Consider the following 16,593-nt stretch of genomic DNA (forward strand, 5'->3'; position numbering starts at 1 on the left):
TGGCTTACGCCACCCCTTGATTTGAGTATACTGTGCCCTTAGTTTACTGTGCCTCTGTCTAATAGTGACACTGAAGTAATCCCCGGGACAAACCTACGATCCCCCATCCACTCATCAAGATTCTTCTTGAAGAGGGTCAGTGAGGTGCTCTGCCTAACATGAATTGGAATTCTATTCCAGAGTGAAGGGAGCTTCTGGGTTATGAATCTGTCCCTCCAGCATGTTCTATTTATTTCTGTGCTGAGGTTCAAGTCCCTCGAGCGCATGGCTCTAAGGGATTTAGATTTACTGAGGTGGAGCATGTCCATTAATTCTGGGTTGGACATAGCTTTATATGTCAGGCATAGATCGCCTCGAAGTAGGCAGTATGCAACTGAGTAGAGCTGGAGTTTTTTTAACCAAGCAGCATATGGCATCTGTTTGAGTCCCTTGATCCTCCTGGTGAGGTACTTTTGGGGTCTTTCTAATTGCTGCAGGTGTCGGGTAAGGTACATCCCAAAGGGGGCATTGTATTCTATGATGGGCCTGATGAGGGATGAATAAAGGGGCACAATTACCTCTCTTGATCTAGATGTGAATCTTTCATAATGAGGTGGGTTATGTAGAAGGTCTTTCTGACCACTTTGGCAATGTAGTTGTCAAAGGAGAGATTGCTATCAACTTGGGTCCCCAGATCCCTAATTACTTTCTCTGTACTTAATGGGTTACCACCTATGTGGTAATTTGTGGGCACATTGTTTTTGCCAAAGGGTATGACTATACACATTTTGGCATTTAGCTTTAGACCATGGCTCTGGCACCAGTTATCCGTCTCTGCGAGACCTTTTTGAAGGATGTTTGTGTCAGCTGGAGAGTCGGTTATGGCGCCCAGTTTGCAGTCATCTGCGAACTTGGTGAGCCATAGTCCTCCCATGTTGGCCTGTACCTCAGAAAAGTAAATACCGAACAAGAGAGGTCCCAGGACAGAACCTTGTGGGATGCCACTTGTGACCAGTTTCGAGTCTAACATGGCTCCAGCAACTCTGACACTGTGGGTTCTGTCTTTGAGCCAGTTTGCGACCCATCTTGTGACATAGGGGTTTATATTTAGGCTGGATAGCTTATCTATGATGCCCGAGTGGGGTATTGTGTCAAATGCCTTTGCGAGGTCCAGATAGGCTGTGTGGACTACCTTCCCTTCATCTATGGACTTGGTGACTGGTTCGAAGAAGTCGACCAGGTTCAAAAGGGAGGATCTGCCCTTGACAAAGCCAAATTGGGTAGGATCTAGTGTCTGTAGGTCCCCAATGTCTTTGTTTATGAGTTTCATGATGATTCTCTCCATAGCCTTGCAGACTAGGCTAGTCAGGCTTATGGGGCGATAGTTTCCAGGGTCCGCAGTGGCGCCACGTTTGTGGAGTGGGACCACTGTTGCTGTACGCCATTCTTTGGGCACATATCCTGTAGTGAGGCTGAGATTGTACAGCAGTTTTACTTGAGGGATTAGTTTTTCTTGGAGTTCATGTAGGACGCAACCCGGGACACCATCTGGTCCCATGGAAGCAGTGTTTTTTTGCTTTGGAGAGGGCGACCTTCACCTGAGCATCAGAGATGTTTGGGAGGCTGCACTCTGCTGGGATAGAAGCTCTTTTGGGGGGGGTGGAGAAGTTTGCACTGAACCTGTCTGCCAGGATATTGGCGATGTCTATGGGTTCAGTGTATTTTTTGTCATTTAGAATCAATTCAGAACAAGTCTGGGACTTGCATCCCAGGTTCCTAACATAACTGAAAAAATCCTTATGATTGTCTTTAGTGTCCTGTGCAATTTTTCTCTCGAAGCTGGCCTTGGAGTATTTTATGAGGGATCTTAATTTTTTGGTAGTACTGATCAGGGATGCCTTCCCTTTTAGGGATTTTGCTCTATCATGTAGTAGCTTCCTCCTTTTGTTGTACAGTTTATTTATGGCTGGGGTCTACCAGACTGGATGCCTGCCTTTGGATGATTGGGTCTTGATTTTGTTTGGGATAGCATGATCCATGCATGCCTGGAGATGTCCGTAGAATGCGTTTATATAGGATTCTGCAGTTTGGGCCGTAGTTTCCACTGGCCCTGGGGCCTTGAAGGATTCCACTTCGGTTTTGAGAAGTGTGAAGTATCTTTTCATGAGCTGAAGGAGAAATGTGCACACAGTAAAACTCAGTGGTTGAGTGGAATGTAATTAGGGGGAAGAAGGCATTACAAAAAAGAATCAAAAAACTAAAATTCATTTTTAGCTGCTCTCTTTGTACCTGTGCTTCCCACTCCTGCAACAACTCAGGCATGCAGCACCTGAGGTCACCATAATTATGTCTGTGTTACTCTGTAGAAGATCCTGTAAGAGCATTTCAAGTCAGACTTTTCAAAAGAATACCATCTGTGAATTTTTCCCCAAACATATATTCAGTACATATTCTGGAAAAATCACTAAAACATTGTTTTTCATGGGGAGTGTGTCCTGACAACCCCCTTACTTACATATACTAACGCTATATGGTCAAACAAACCTTGGGGAAAAGAAAAACACAATTTAAGGGTCTTTTTGGTCTTCAACTTTGAGAAGATATATTTATTTTGTTGCAACCTAGCTGCGGTTATGAACATTAGGACATGACAAAATAGTAGACATGTTACATAGGTGTGTTTGTATGTCTTACATTTACCAGATTAGTTTAGTGACAATAGCTGTGCTAAATGTGCTTTGGGGGAGTTTTGCCATGCAATGCAAAGTCAGCAGATCAGTTTAAAGACTAACCTCTGACCAATAACTGCAAATTGGAATCTATCATAAATTCCACCCCAAGACACAAAAATCTTGCAAGAAGGTCTAACATAGACAAATGACTGGTACCAAAGTCACAGATTAAAATTCAGTGCCTTTTGGGAAAACTTCCATTCAGGAAAATTACTCCATCAACAAGACAACCCTAAGTGTTGATCTGGTAGTCAGGGATTTGCGAGCATATGTAGACAGCAATCTGGCCTTTGACCAACATGTAGCCAAGGTATTAATAAAATCATGCTATGTTGACCAACTTATAAATAAAAGCATGGCATCCAGGTCCAAGGAAGTCATAGAGACACTTTATTCAGCACATCATTGATATAATACCCACTTCAGCATGTACTTGACCAGACATATGCAACAGATGGAATGCCCACAAAGGTTCCTTACCAAGATAATCCAAGATATAAACACATTGCCCTATACAGCTCACCTTAAAGCACTCTCGCTATGCTCAGTTTCCTATAGGTTACTGACAGGCGATCTATACCTGGCATACAAGGCATCCTCAGATCTAAATGTGATGGACCTTTTACACATCCACAAAATGAGCAGCATCAGAACCACTAATTCCAAGGATTTACATTTTGATCATGACATAAATAAGATGTGTTGGTGAGACAGATATGTGCATCAGAGGATCTCCATGCTCTGGAGCAAGCTCCTGATCCATATAAAGCATAGTCCATCTCTAACCCTATTTGAACATAACATTGACAAATGGATGGGAAAATCAGAACTTCACCCTGAATCTGGCCCCTGTATCTCTGATAGACAGAGGTAGACAGTAATGCCCTACTAATATGCCCTCCCCACATAACCTCTAGAAACTTCCTGACATATCCTCCCTAATAAAAGCCCATTATACACAGAGACACAATTGGGTTGGGGTGCACAGCTAGGCCTATTATGGCCATGGTGGTCATTAGCCTGGTATATTCCTATGGACATATGTATGTATGCCTGTGAGACATGGACTGTGTATGAGCATCATGCCAAAAAGCTGAATATCTTTCATATGAACTGCTTAAGAAGGCTGCTGAAAATTACCTGGCAGGACAAAGTTCCAGACACAGCTGTCCTCTCTCAAGCTGGACTGCCAAGTATTTACACCCTACTGAGGAGAGCCCTAGTCAGGTGGGCAGGCCACCTTGTACGTATGCCAGACACACGCTTCCCCAAGAGACTGTTTTATAGTGAACTTGCAGTAGGCAAATGCACACAAGGTGGGCAGAAAAAGCGCTTCAAGGATACACTGAAAGTTTCTCTGAAGAGCTTTGGCATTGACCTGGACTCCTGGGAAATCCTAGCGCAACCGCCCTGCCTGGTGAAGCTGCATCAGCAAAGATGCTACCTCCTATGAGCAGAACAGGACCGCAGAGGCACAGAGGAAGCATGAGCTGCATAAATCCACAGTCAACTCATTGCCAACCAACTCAAATGACCACTTGTGTCCAATGTGTGGCAGAGCTTTCCAAGCCCGCATTGGACTGATCAGCCACAGATGGACACACCGTACTCAGTCAACCTCCTTGACTTGATGTCTTTGGTCATCGTCGACAACAACAGACGAACACAAATATTCCTATGGACAAGTGGTACTAGTTTGTACTTTATATCTTACAGGACCTGTGTTTTGTGAAAATGTGCTTTTGTGGAACAGGTGCTTTTTTACACATTTATTAAATTATCATTTAAGATATAGGCACACATACATTGGATTTATTTATTTCATTTAAATTTGTTTCCCTGAGTAGAGCAGTGATCTCCGTGAACCTTTTTCAGACTCAGCCTAGGAGTGGTGATTGGTTAATTGACTTGCTCAGAGTCAAACATTTAAGCAATGGAGACTGAGGGAATCAATTAACAGAAAAGAAAACAAACCATATCAGTATTTTTCTATTTACATACGTTGAACATCAGAAATGTTTTCTTTATTTACAACTAAGTCCAACGTTACATAAATTGTTCATTTCCTGCCTTCCCTTAAACCTCACTCCTCTTCCTAAACATTATTCTGCTTTTCTGTCACTTCTTTTTGCAGTTTCTGTTTGCATTATACTAACTTACCTTTAATTTCTAAAACTGGCTAAAATTTCTCTACATATTAAATCATTATCATATAACCTGTTATGTATTCTTAACCAATGCTTATATATTGTGTCTAATTTGGTATAAGTATTTAAACTGTATTTTTGTATTATTTTTAAAGACTGTAAAATTATTGCTCTTAAAATAGTTTGTAATACTTTGGAGCTTTTCTCCCTGGGTCTCCATTGAAAATGGGCTCCTATCCAGTCGGACTTTCTCTGTAATCAAATGTCAGTAAATAAATAAATAAATAGTCTGCATGTATTGTTCCCACAAATTCCAGTTATTTCTATGCAATGTGCTCCTTTCCTAAAATCCCTCTTCTAGTTCTTTTATCTGTTTTACAATATTCAGTGTTTTAGTTGGTTTAGACTTTGGTTTCCATTTTCTGATAATTGTTTTTTTTTTTTTTTTTTCAGCAGCCAACAGAATTACATGTAATAAGGTCTTTCTATGTGTAGGCAATTTGGATTATGTGTCCCAGCTGAAAATAATTGTTACCTTAGTTGCAGCCATTTCAGATGGAGAACTTTGTAGGAAATTTTTAAAATCTGCTAACTCATTGCACTTTCATAAAACATGTTCCCAGTTACGTTTTTCTTCCCCATCATACCCCCAACATTTGCTAGCTACCTGAGAAAAAACACTTTAAAGTCTGCTTGGGGGTATAGAAATACCAATGCAAACAATTCCAAGCAAAATTCCTAATCTCTCTAGACTTTGTTGCATAGTTGGCAGCTATGCATATGTCTTTCCATTGTTCCCTTGTAAACTATTTTTCCAGACTTTCTTCACAATCATTTCTAATCTCTTCTAATTGATTCTTAGTTTTTGTCCAATGTTTTATAAGCTAATTATCCATTTTATAAGAGCAGCTTATGTTCTAGAGTCATCTAAAAACTCTACCAGAGCAGGCCTATCCATTTCTCTCTGCGTATATTCTGATATAAAGTCTGGATAGGCAAGGCATTCTCTCACCTGCAATTCAAACTTATTATTGGCCTCATCCCACTCTATTACTTTCCCTTTCTTGTTATTTGCTCTCAATTCCTTGGGTCCTTCAACAGTTTTCTCTAGTAAATTCAAGCCCCCTCTTGGCTATTTTCTGCACCCCTCCATGCAGTCAGCCCTATTGGCAAAATATATTTTCTCCATTCCTGTGTTGGGTTAGTTATTAGAATATTTTATGCAACTTTATAGTATTTTTCTCACTTTTTTAATTTCTCCAAATCTTTTGGGTTTCTAATATCATGATGGGAATGGACCCCATTCATAACTCAAAGTATGATTAAAGTTCATAAAATTAGTATTGTTTCAATCTTTGATGTCAGACAAAAGTGCTGTTCGCAGCACCCACAATGTGCCCAGTAATGACTCCTTTTACAATTCATACAGAGTTACATATGTTGGTAACATATTGTATTAATGAACACAAATGAGTATTTGAAGCTTCTGACAGTTTTTCTTGTGGAAGTTTTTTCTTTCCTCTAATTTCTCTCTCAATCTTTTTGCATATCTTGTGTCTGGAAATTCTGGGCTTTTTGCATAATAGTAACAGTACATAATTTCTTTCTTATCCTCAATAGCCCACTCTGCCATCTTTATGGCTCTTCTTTGGTCTCTCATTTTTGTGATTTTTGTGGATTGCTGCTTCCTTCAACAATGGGGGGGGGGGGGGGCATCCTCACCATGGGCCTGGCCTGGCCCCATTGTAGGAATGTTTCTGTATTTTGAGGACTCTACACTGTTATTTTTTTCCAGTCCTGGCACCAGTGCACCTACCTGGATTGGGCACTTGTTTATCCTGGGTGTTGTGCACCCAGCTATCTTTTTTAATTTTGACCTACTTTTCTGTCCATGATATATGCTATATAAATGCAGTCTATATATCAGTGTTGTCGTGGTGAGATTTTGTGAAAAACAGGGTCCACCTTGTGAAGGTCCTCACCAAGACTTGAGGATGAATTCAGTTTCAGCAATACTATTCTTCTTTGCTTGATCATTTATCATCTCTTCATTTGGACCCCTAATATATATTATAATATTCTGTAAGGTTGTTATTATTCTCCTTAAGGATCTGCATCCAAAATCCCACTCTCTCCTTATTTTTTGAACTTCATCTCTGCTTTATCATCACCCCTTTCCACTTTGAATTATAACCTTCTGCTTGTGTTTTATATATATATATATATATATATATATATATATATATATATATATATATATAAACCTTAATGGTATAGTTCTAAAGTATCCCTTCAAATCAGGAAATCCTAAACCACCTTCTTCTATTGGGAAGATCAACTTCTCCCACTTATTTCATGCCCTCTTCCTGTTTATGCATGAGTTTAGAACAATTGCTATTAAGCAACTATTTTTGGCTAACAATTCCTGGTTAGGGGTCGCCACAGCGGAACTCCGGTCCGCTAATGATTGGCAGTAGATTTTTACATGCTGGCTTGCCGGGCCTAATGCACAACCTTCAACGAAGGAACGTCCATTAATAGTTAAAATAGGAGGAAATGAGATAAAAACAGTGATGAATAATCAGTCTGCAGGAAAGTCTTCAGGAACAGATGTTATTTCTGTAGAAGTTTGGAATTTAGATGTGAAGAAAGTGATCAAGATCTGGAAGGTTTAGTTTAGTAGTATTTTAAAAGGGAGGGGCACCAACATCTTGAAAGAAAGCTGTTGTGGCTGCATTATCCAAAGAGGGTCCTAGAAGGGAAAATAAAACAAAAGAGTGTAGATTTTGGAAGAAATGTTTGAAAATCTTTGGTATGGAAGACATGAATTCAGTAGTAGGAACTCAGACAGAATTTACATGTTATTCCTCAAGTACAATGATTGGACTAGAATGGATAGAATTGATATTTTACAGGAATATGTGTATTTAATTGAAAGCTTCAACACACGTCCAATAACTATTTCAGATCATGCACCAAATAAAAACAAAAATTCAATGCAAGATAATGATGTAAAAATGAAATACTAGTGCTTTCTTACCTTCCTGTTAAAACGAATGGAATGTGATGGGCAGTGGAAATTATTCAAGAGTTATTAAGGAAGATAGAATTTTTTCAGAAGTGATAGCTAGTGACTAGGACAAAATGAAAGATGGAGTTTAAAATGGAAAAAATAAAAGAGAAAGAAATATGAGTAAAAAGTATTAGGGATTATTCAGAGGAGCTGAAAAGGTTAACGTATTGTAGAATAAGGGGAATCTCATAGAACAAGAAAAGGAGCAACTACAGAGTGCTAAAGAGAAAATAAGGGTGTATTTGGATAGTATGCATGAGCTTAGAAAGACTGCACTTCAGCAAATATGTTTTATAAGAAGTCCAAAAAAACAGCAAAAAAAAAAAAAAAACAGGGAAATAAAACCAAGCAAAAGTTTTTAAAATAACATCATCATTTCAGTAAGCACTTTCATCTCCTTATGTGAGACTTCTTCAGACTGAATAATGTAATGTTAAAAACACATTAAATACACAAATAGTCAGAGGACGAGGCAGACTGAGGCTGGAGAATATCATCAGTGCTGAAAATGTGTTTTGCTGCAGGTGCTCAGGCAACATGTCCTATGGATAATATGTAGAGGAGATACAGAGTAATGAGTGATGGATCAGGTGTGGCAGGTACTGCTGTGGGATTTCTCCACATTGTATGGGCACAACTATGCATTGAGCCACTGTCAACACTGCATGACTATGATCAGCCATATCAAGAAAAAGGCACATAAGATGGCAACTGAGAGACCCGCCACAGGGGTGATCCTCCAAGGTCCACAAGTGGAGGACTTTCTTGTGCTGGAAGTAGGTGATGCAATGGCATTTATACCCATTAGTGGTATGGATGCCAGTGACAGCCTGATCCATCCTATCTGTGTCTTAATGGGTAAGAAATCAGGTTAGTAATATGTGGAAGAGGTTTACATATACAACAATTATATGTACTGGATGCACAGAAGCAAAGTGGGCACCATTCACATTTCTTTTCATAGGCATATCAGGAGTACAACCAGGTGCTGCTGCCAAAGAAGGTAAAAGGTAGAGAGTAAAAAAGGAGTCTTATGCATTTACCTTGTCTTGTGTGTCACATGGGCACTCTATGGTATTCTCTGTGTTATGCATTGACAGGAAGAAGTGGTGAAAAACAGCAGATAGAAACATCTGAGGCTGGATGAGGAGATGATATGTACACCTCTACAGAGCCTAGCACACCTATGCAGAGCCTGGTAATGATTCTGATACAAGTGGGCATATGCTAAGTCAGATGACATACTGATGATTCTGACTATTCTAGAAGCTATCCTCCACAGAGTTGTAAGCACAAACATACCAAATATTCTGTTGCTGTAATGGTTGAGTGCAGTCATCACCTGTGGGGGACGGAGTCTTCTATGTCTGAGACCCTCAAAAGTGCCTTCCCCTGTGTCCGAAGCAGCAGTTTAGGGGGAGCACACTGCTTTTTCTTTGGGAATATCCCTATAGACCAGTGACACAGGGTTACCCAGCACTGTTACAGCTAACAGTTGCCTCCTTGCATGTGTGCAACATAGGGAATGGATCAGCAGATGTGCTGAAGTGTCATGCAGGTACGGTTTGCTGTCACACAAGCCTCAGTGCTGTTGACGTGTGTTGAATGGCATACACAAGGGTGCTACCTAGCACTACTGTGAGCTCTCTGTAAACCTGGAGTTCATATATCATCAAATGGCTGGTCTACTAAAGTGTATGGTGGCACACTTCACTTTATGGAGCATCTCCATGCATAAGATTGCTAGTGCCATCATGTTTGTCTGGAATGTATGTGTTGTTCATGATCATGTAGTGTATATAAACTGGGTGAATATGTATGTGGGCCTTTCTAGGGAGTGTCTGCAGCTGTCACAATGCCTGACCTCCCTCACCATAGGTGATGGTGAATAACTAACTCTGCAGTGAAACACCTCAGAAGTTAGCTTAATCTAGGTCCAAGTCATGATGTAGCCCAACATGTCTGCCATGAGAGATCTCAAACCCTGGTCCCTATTGCCAATAAAGTGACACCAGACTAAGTTTGGGAAATAGTACTTTATTCTTGTCACACGAGGAAATGCTCCAACACCATTTATTCTTCCACTTAATGCAGCCCCCTCATGTGGCCCTTGTGAAGTTTCCCTCACTCAGTTTGTGTCAACAGTCTTACTTTCTTGTGTCTCCTGTTCCCTGTACAAACAATGATGATTGTGACTCACAGCATTCCTTACCCTGTGCTATACTGAGGTGATGTCTGATGCAAAGTGTTTCCAGACCAAGTACAGACCAATATAGTCTGATTGGAGCATTGCAGGCCTCATGTTTAGTCTGTGTAATACTGTCACTTCATGAGTAATGTGGTCCACAGTTGCTGATCACTGCATTGGTGCAAAATAACCGCTAAGCTGTGATGTTGATCCTGCTTACATGTAATCATGTTATGAATCATGACATATCATAGGATCATCGGAAGTTGCTAGGCTATTGGCCCTGAGGTTCTGACAAGCCCAGCCAAGAATTTAGCTTATGTTCCAACAAGTCAGCACCTGATGTCACTATCCAGCAGGGACACAGGTGGAATCCCAGCGGTGTATTTTCTGTTCCCCATCCAGTTATCCAGGTTGTGCTTAAAAGGGGTTAATGAGATACTCTGCTTGATGTGGAGATGGAGTCTATTCCACAAAAGGGGGAGTCTCTGGGACACAAATGTGTCCTGCCAGCAAGTCCTACAGATGTCACAGACCAGGTTGAGGTCGCAGGTGTGGGTTACTCGAGAGGAGCTTGACTTGTGGATATGCAGCAGTCCCAGAGACTGAGTACAGAGACAGGACCTTTAGCCTATCTGTGTAGAGTAGATATTTGAGACCCTGGATTCTCCTGGTGAGGAACCTCTGTGGCCTATCCAGCTGCTGAATGTTGTTTGTGAGGTACATGCAGAAAGGGGCATTGTACTCAATAATGGGTCTTATAAGGTAAGAATATAGGGATGTTATGACCACCTTCTCCCTGGATGAGATACCCTTACTGATGAGGTGGGCCATGTAGAAAGCTTTCAGTACAATGGAGGCAATATGGTGGTCAAAAGTCAGTTTGCTATCAACCTGCATGACCAGTCCCTCATGACTGATCACATGCTTAGGATCTTGTTATTAATGTGATAATTTGTGGGGACATCACCCTTCCCAAAGGCAATGATAATGCATTTTCTGAGATTCAGTTTGAGGCCATGTTTCTGGCACAAGTCATTTGTTTGGGTGAGACCCTCTTGGAGGATGTCCACATCACTAAGGGAATTGATGACAGCACCCAGCTTGCAGTCATCTGCAAACTTGGTTAGCCAAAGCCCACTGGTTTTGGCCTGCATCTCAGAAAAGTATATCCCAAACAACAGTGGCCCCAAGAACAATCCCTGGGGTGCACCACTCATTACAGGTCTACTGCTTGAAGTAGCTTCTCCTATTTTGACTAGGTGGGTTCTCTTAGTGAGCCAGTTTACTACCCATCTGGTAACATATGGATTGATGCCTAGTTGATAGAGTTTATCTGTTATACCCAAGTGGGGAATAGTATTGAAGGCTTTGACCGGGTCAAGGTAGGTGGTGTGGACCATCTTCCCCTCATTCATGGCTTTGGTGACTGTCTCAAAGAAGTTGACCAAATTTAACAGGCACGATCTCCCATTGATGAAACCAACTGTATAGAATAGAGCGTTTGGAGGTTGCCAATGTCCTTGTTAATGAGGTCCATGATCTACTCCATGGCTGTGCAGATCAGGCTAGTTAGGCTGATGGGTCTATAATTTAATGGATCGGTGGACGCTCCACCTTTTTGCAAAGGGATGACAGTGGCTGTCCTCCATTTGACTGGGACAAAGCCAATACTCAGGCTTTGGTTCAATAGGGTGTGTAATGGTGTTGCAAGTTCCAGCCTGAGTTCATGTAGAATGCAGCCTGGGATGTTATCAGGTCTCATGAAGGCTGTATTTTTTGTCTTTGAGAGGGCAGTGATGACTTGCACCCTAGAGATAAGAGGACAGGGTAGGTGCTGGGGATGTCCTTATTTACTGATGGGGGACAGAGGGGTGAAGTTTTCACTGAACCTGTTTGCCTGGTCTATATTAAATTAATGAAAATCCACTTGCACGAATACGTAAACGTCGACACGTAAACAACAAAGTGGAAAAACAACAAATGAACAAAACCGCGAAATTCAAAAGGTCGAATCCCCATAGTCGGCCAACTCCACCTCCCGCTACATACTGCCTACCCAAACAAAATAAATAAACCACATACATACACTAACCAAAACCCTACTTCTAACCCTAAGGTAAAGCACCAAAACCCTACTTCTAACCCTGCACTAAACCTTACATACATTACTTTCTATGCACTTACCTTAACCCGCACCCTAACCCGGGTTAGTAACTATCACACACTTACCCTACAGAGATATACCCAAACAAAATAAATAATCCACACACACAGTTAACAAAACCCTAATTCTAACCCTACACTAAACCTTACATACATTACCTAGGTACTTACCTTAGCCCCCACCCTAACCCTAAGATCTGTAACTATTGCACACTTACCCTACAGAGACATACCCAAACAAAATAAATAATCCACACACATACAGTTAACAAAACCCTAATTCTAACCCTACACTAAACCTTACATACATTACCTATCTATGCACTTACCTTAACCCGCACCTTAACCCTACGGCCCATAACTATCGCACACTTACCTTACAGAGCTATACCGCAGACGAGCCAACTATGATGATTTGACATTTCGTATTACGTGGTTTTGGACTTTTGCTGTTTCCGTGGTTCACGCAATATGAGTCGCTCTTTTTGTATTCAATGAACTGGACCTTCGGCCTTCTAATATTGACCCCCGTTTGCCAGCAGGTTGCTATATCTACAGCGTTTGTGTATGTGGTGTCCTTGGCCACCAGTTCTGAGCACATCTAGGTGCTTCCTTTGAGACTGCGGACATATGTGAAGAAGGCCTTATGATTGTCTTTAGTAGATGTAGATAGTTTGGACTCGAAGTTTGCTTTGGAAGATTTCACTAGTGTTCTTATTTGCTTGTTCAGGCTAAGGAGAGATTGCTTCCAATTAGGAACCTGCTCCTTCTTGGTCCTGGACAGCAATTTTTTCCTTTTATTATAGAGTTTATTTATTGCACATGTCCACCAGACAGGTTTACTCTTCCTTGAGGAGCATGACTTCATCCTGTCAGATATTCCTGATTCCATGCAGCTATATAAATGCTCATATAGTACTTTGGTGTAGGTTTGGACATATGTGCCAGTTCCTGTGGAGAGGAAGGGGGCTGTGAAGCTGTTTATACCTTTGGAGAATTTTTTTTTTGTTTGACCCTAGCTGACGGTGGGAGGGGGGATGGTGACTTAGAAACTGACCGCTTTGTGGTTGGATCTTACCAGGGATGATGACACTGTAAGGATGCTGCAGTGGTTACTCATGTTGGTCAATTCCAAGTCCAAGATACTTCCGCCCCTTATGGGGGTGTCGCCTAGCTGGTACAAGGTATTTGCATTGACAAAATCAAGGAATCTCTGGGCATTTGTGTTTTGGCATGAGTATTTCTTCCAATTGATGGTTGGATAGTTAAAGTCACCCAGGATCAGGGTAAAGGGTTAGGGTTAAATCTTGATAAATTCAAAGAGGTCCAGATAGATGGAGTGGGTATCTTGAGTCAAAGTTGGGGGCCTGTAGCTAGCTATGATTTGAATAGGAGTCTTGTCAGTTGTTAACTGCACCTTGAGTGCCTCCTGTGCATCATACTGTTTGACCAGCCTGGATGTGTGTATATATATTGCAACTCCACCTCCCTTTGCTTTGCTGCTCATGACTTGGGGTCTGAATGTATGATAGGATGAGTAACCTGGTATGGATGGGGTGCTTTCCACTGCTTTGAATGAGGTTTCTGTGACTGCACAAATGTCAACATCTTCCAGGGTTAAGAATGCTTGCAATGAGTGCAGTTTCATGTTTAGACTCCTAGTGTTTAGCAGCATGACCTTTAATTTATGTTTTGATAAAATTTTCATGTTGATAGTTTTGACCTCATGGCATTGCCTAAAAAGGCACTATGGGGGAGGCATGAGCCTTTGCCAGGAGCCTGAAGCCCAAGGGAGACAGATGCAGGCCATCTCTGGCAAAGCATCATGGTTTGTCAATCACGTTGTCCCAGGATGTTAGGTACTGGATCCCCTTGGAATGACACCAGAAACTAAGCCAATTCTTAAAATAAATCATTTTCTATTTGTATTGAGACATCATTCTGGGTGACGGTAGAATGCTACTTAAGGCTAGGAACATACCTGCCTGGGATACATATTCAGCAAGTTCGATCATGTCTCTCTTCATATAGTCCAGGTAGATATGTCTCATGTCATTCACACCAACATGGACTATGACAGAGTCATAATAGTACCTGTTGAGTGACTTGAGTGCATGGGTGATGTGGCAGATTCTGTCACCTGACAAACAACTAACTGTGACTTTCTCATTATCCAACCTGGTGAGGGACACATCTGTGTGTCTCACAATGGAGTCTCCTATGACTTAAATGTTGAGTGTATGTTTATGCCTTAGGGGTTGTGAGACACAGATGTGTAGACTATGTGTGGTGTGGTGGGCAGTGGAGTTTGCATGTGTTTTTGCCTTGGAGATCTCTTTTGTTTGGGTATGTTAGAGTTGAGGACCTCCTCTTATGTAGGGGTGTGTTGTGTAGGTGTGGGTGCTGTTTGAGGTGTGGTGTTTGTGTTGACAGCCTTCCCAGTGCCAGATATACTGGATTGTGGGGGAGAGAGTAATGACTCTAGGTTTTTGATGTAATTGCATCTCTCACAAATTGTGTTCCTAGGTGGTAGTAGTAGAGGGTTGTCCATGTATATGAGGTAGTTACCACACTATCTCAGGATGCCCATATTAACCAGACTGGCAGGAGAAAATGTAGTAAATTGTCCATCCCTATTTGTCAGAAACTGAGGGAGAGAGGCCAGAGAGAGCTAAGAGGATAAAGGGTGGAAGGTCTAAGAGTAGTACTACTAGGTGATCACACAAGTGCTACTAAGGTAAAATTTGTAGCTGGAATACCTCAAGAAAGGTTAAAAACTGTGCAGCTGCAGCTCTGGATGCAACAAACCTGTATCCAGACTACACTACTCAATTTAAGGGTTAAGAACACAGTAAAACTCATAAAGAAGCACAGATTAACCACTTACAGACAAAAAAAAACCTCACAGTATGAAAAAATGCAGTTAAACAGTAATGAATTGCAATAAATAGCAATGAAATATAGTTAAACAGTAATGAAACGTAGTTAATCAATAAATTGCTTTAAAACAGTGCAAATGTGATAAATTAGCTCACAATCACAACAGAAAAAAACAGCTCAAATAAAGCAGCAATTCAGTACAATGCTGTCATCAATTTAATAAGGCTACCAACAAGCGGTAACAAATGCAGCAAACTAAACACAGTTGAACTCGTAAGCACAAGCAGCAAAATGAAGTAGGAAGAGGCACAATATTTATTTTTTTAGTAGAAAGTGAGGAAACAGAAGAAGATTCAAGGTTAAAAAGCTAAAGGGGTGGGCATTCACAACTTATCTTATTGTACACAGTAGAATTACCTGATGTAATTGGTTCTGGGGGGAGTGTCCAATGTCAAATTTATACTAGAGGTGGGCAACTCAAAAGCCACCAAGCTTTAATACCACAACAACAGCTGGACGGGGTGGGGGAATACACAAGATCAGAACAGAGGTAAGGATTGACTTCACTAAGTCTAAAAAACAGTTGCACAGTTTAAATAAATATGCAGCAAATAATGTTTTAGTTAATCAGAAGTGCAGAAAACAGTTTAAAATAAGCATTTATCTTTTGCAGCCTCACAGCAGAGCAATGCAATGGCAGGAGGCATAAGTCACTGCAGCTTTGAGCAAACAAGTACAAACTGGTTTAAATACTGGCTATTTAAGGCAGAGAAACAGGAACCAGACAAGTTATCCAATCAAAAAACACAGCCCTGTAGTAATAACTCTAGCCAGACCGGACTGAATCCCCCTCCCAGAAGAAACAGCTAGGCCTCTCTAGACAAAAGATTTTATGCAAGCTGCAAAAGGTCACAACAGTAATAGATATTCTGGTCTATGCCAGTGTTTCTCAAGTACAGCAACAAGTAAAATGAACAGAACAGAGAAACAAAAAGGAGACAGATCAGAACAGAGGTAAGGATTGAATTCACTGAGTCTAAGAAACAGTTGTACAGTTTAAACAGATATGCAGCAAAGAATGTTTTAGTTAATCAGAAATGCAGAAAACAATTGAAAATCAGCACTTATCTTTTGCAGTCTCACAGCGGAGCAATGGCTGAAGGCCTAACTCACTGCAGCTTTGAGCAAACATCAAAATTTTGATGGCTGTCTCAGGAAAGTATTGTAGATACTATTCAATCATATCCTGGAAAACGAAAGTGTGCCTTCATCAGCCCAAACATGCATTCAATGATGTTACACAATTGGACAGTATTATACTGCAGTTCTGACATGGTTTCAGGGTTGCAAACTGTCCATGGTTTAAGGGGATAGCCAACATCACCTGCAAAACACAACAAAGGATTTCCTTTTTAGTGATGACATTAG

This window comes from Protopterus annectens, chromosome 10.part0 (assembly GCF_019279795.1).
Source record: "Protopterus annectens isolate FY-2018-M chromosome 10.part0, PAN1.0, whole genome shotgun sequence".
NCBI lineage: Eukaryota > Metazoa > Chordata > Ceratodontiformes > Protopteridae > Protopterus > Protopterus annectens.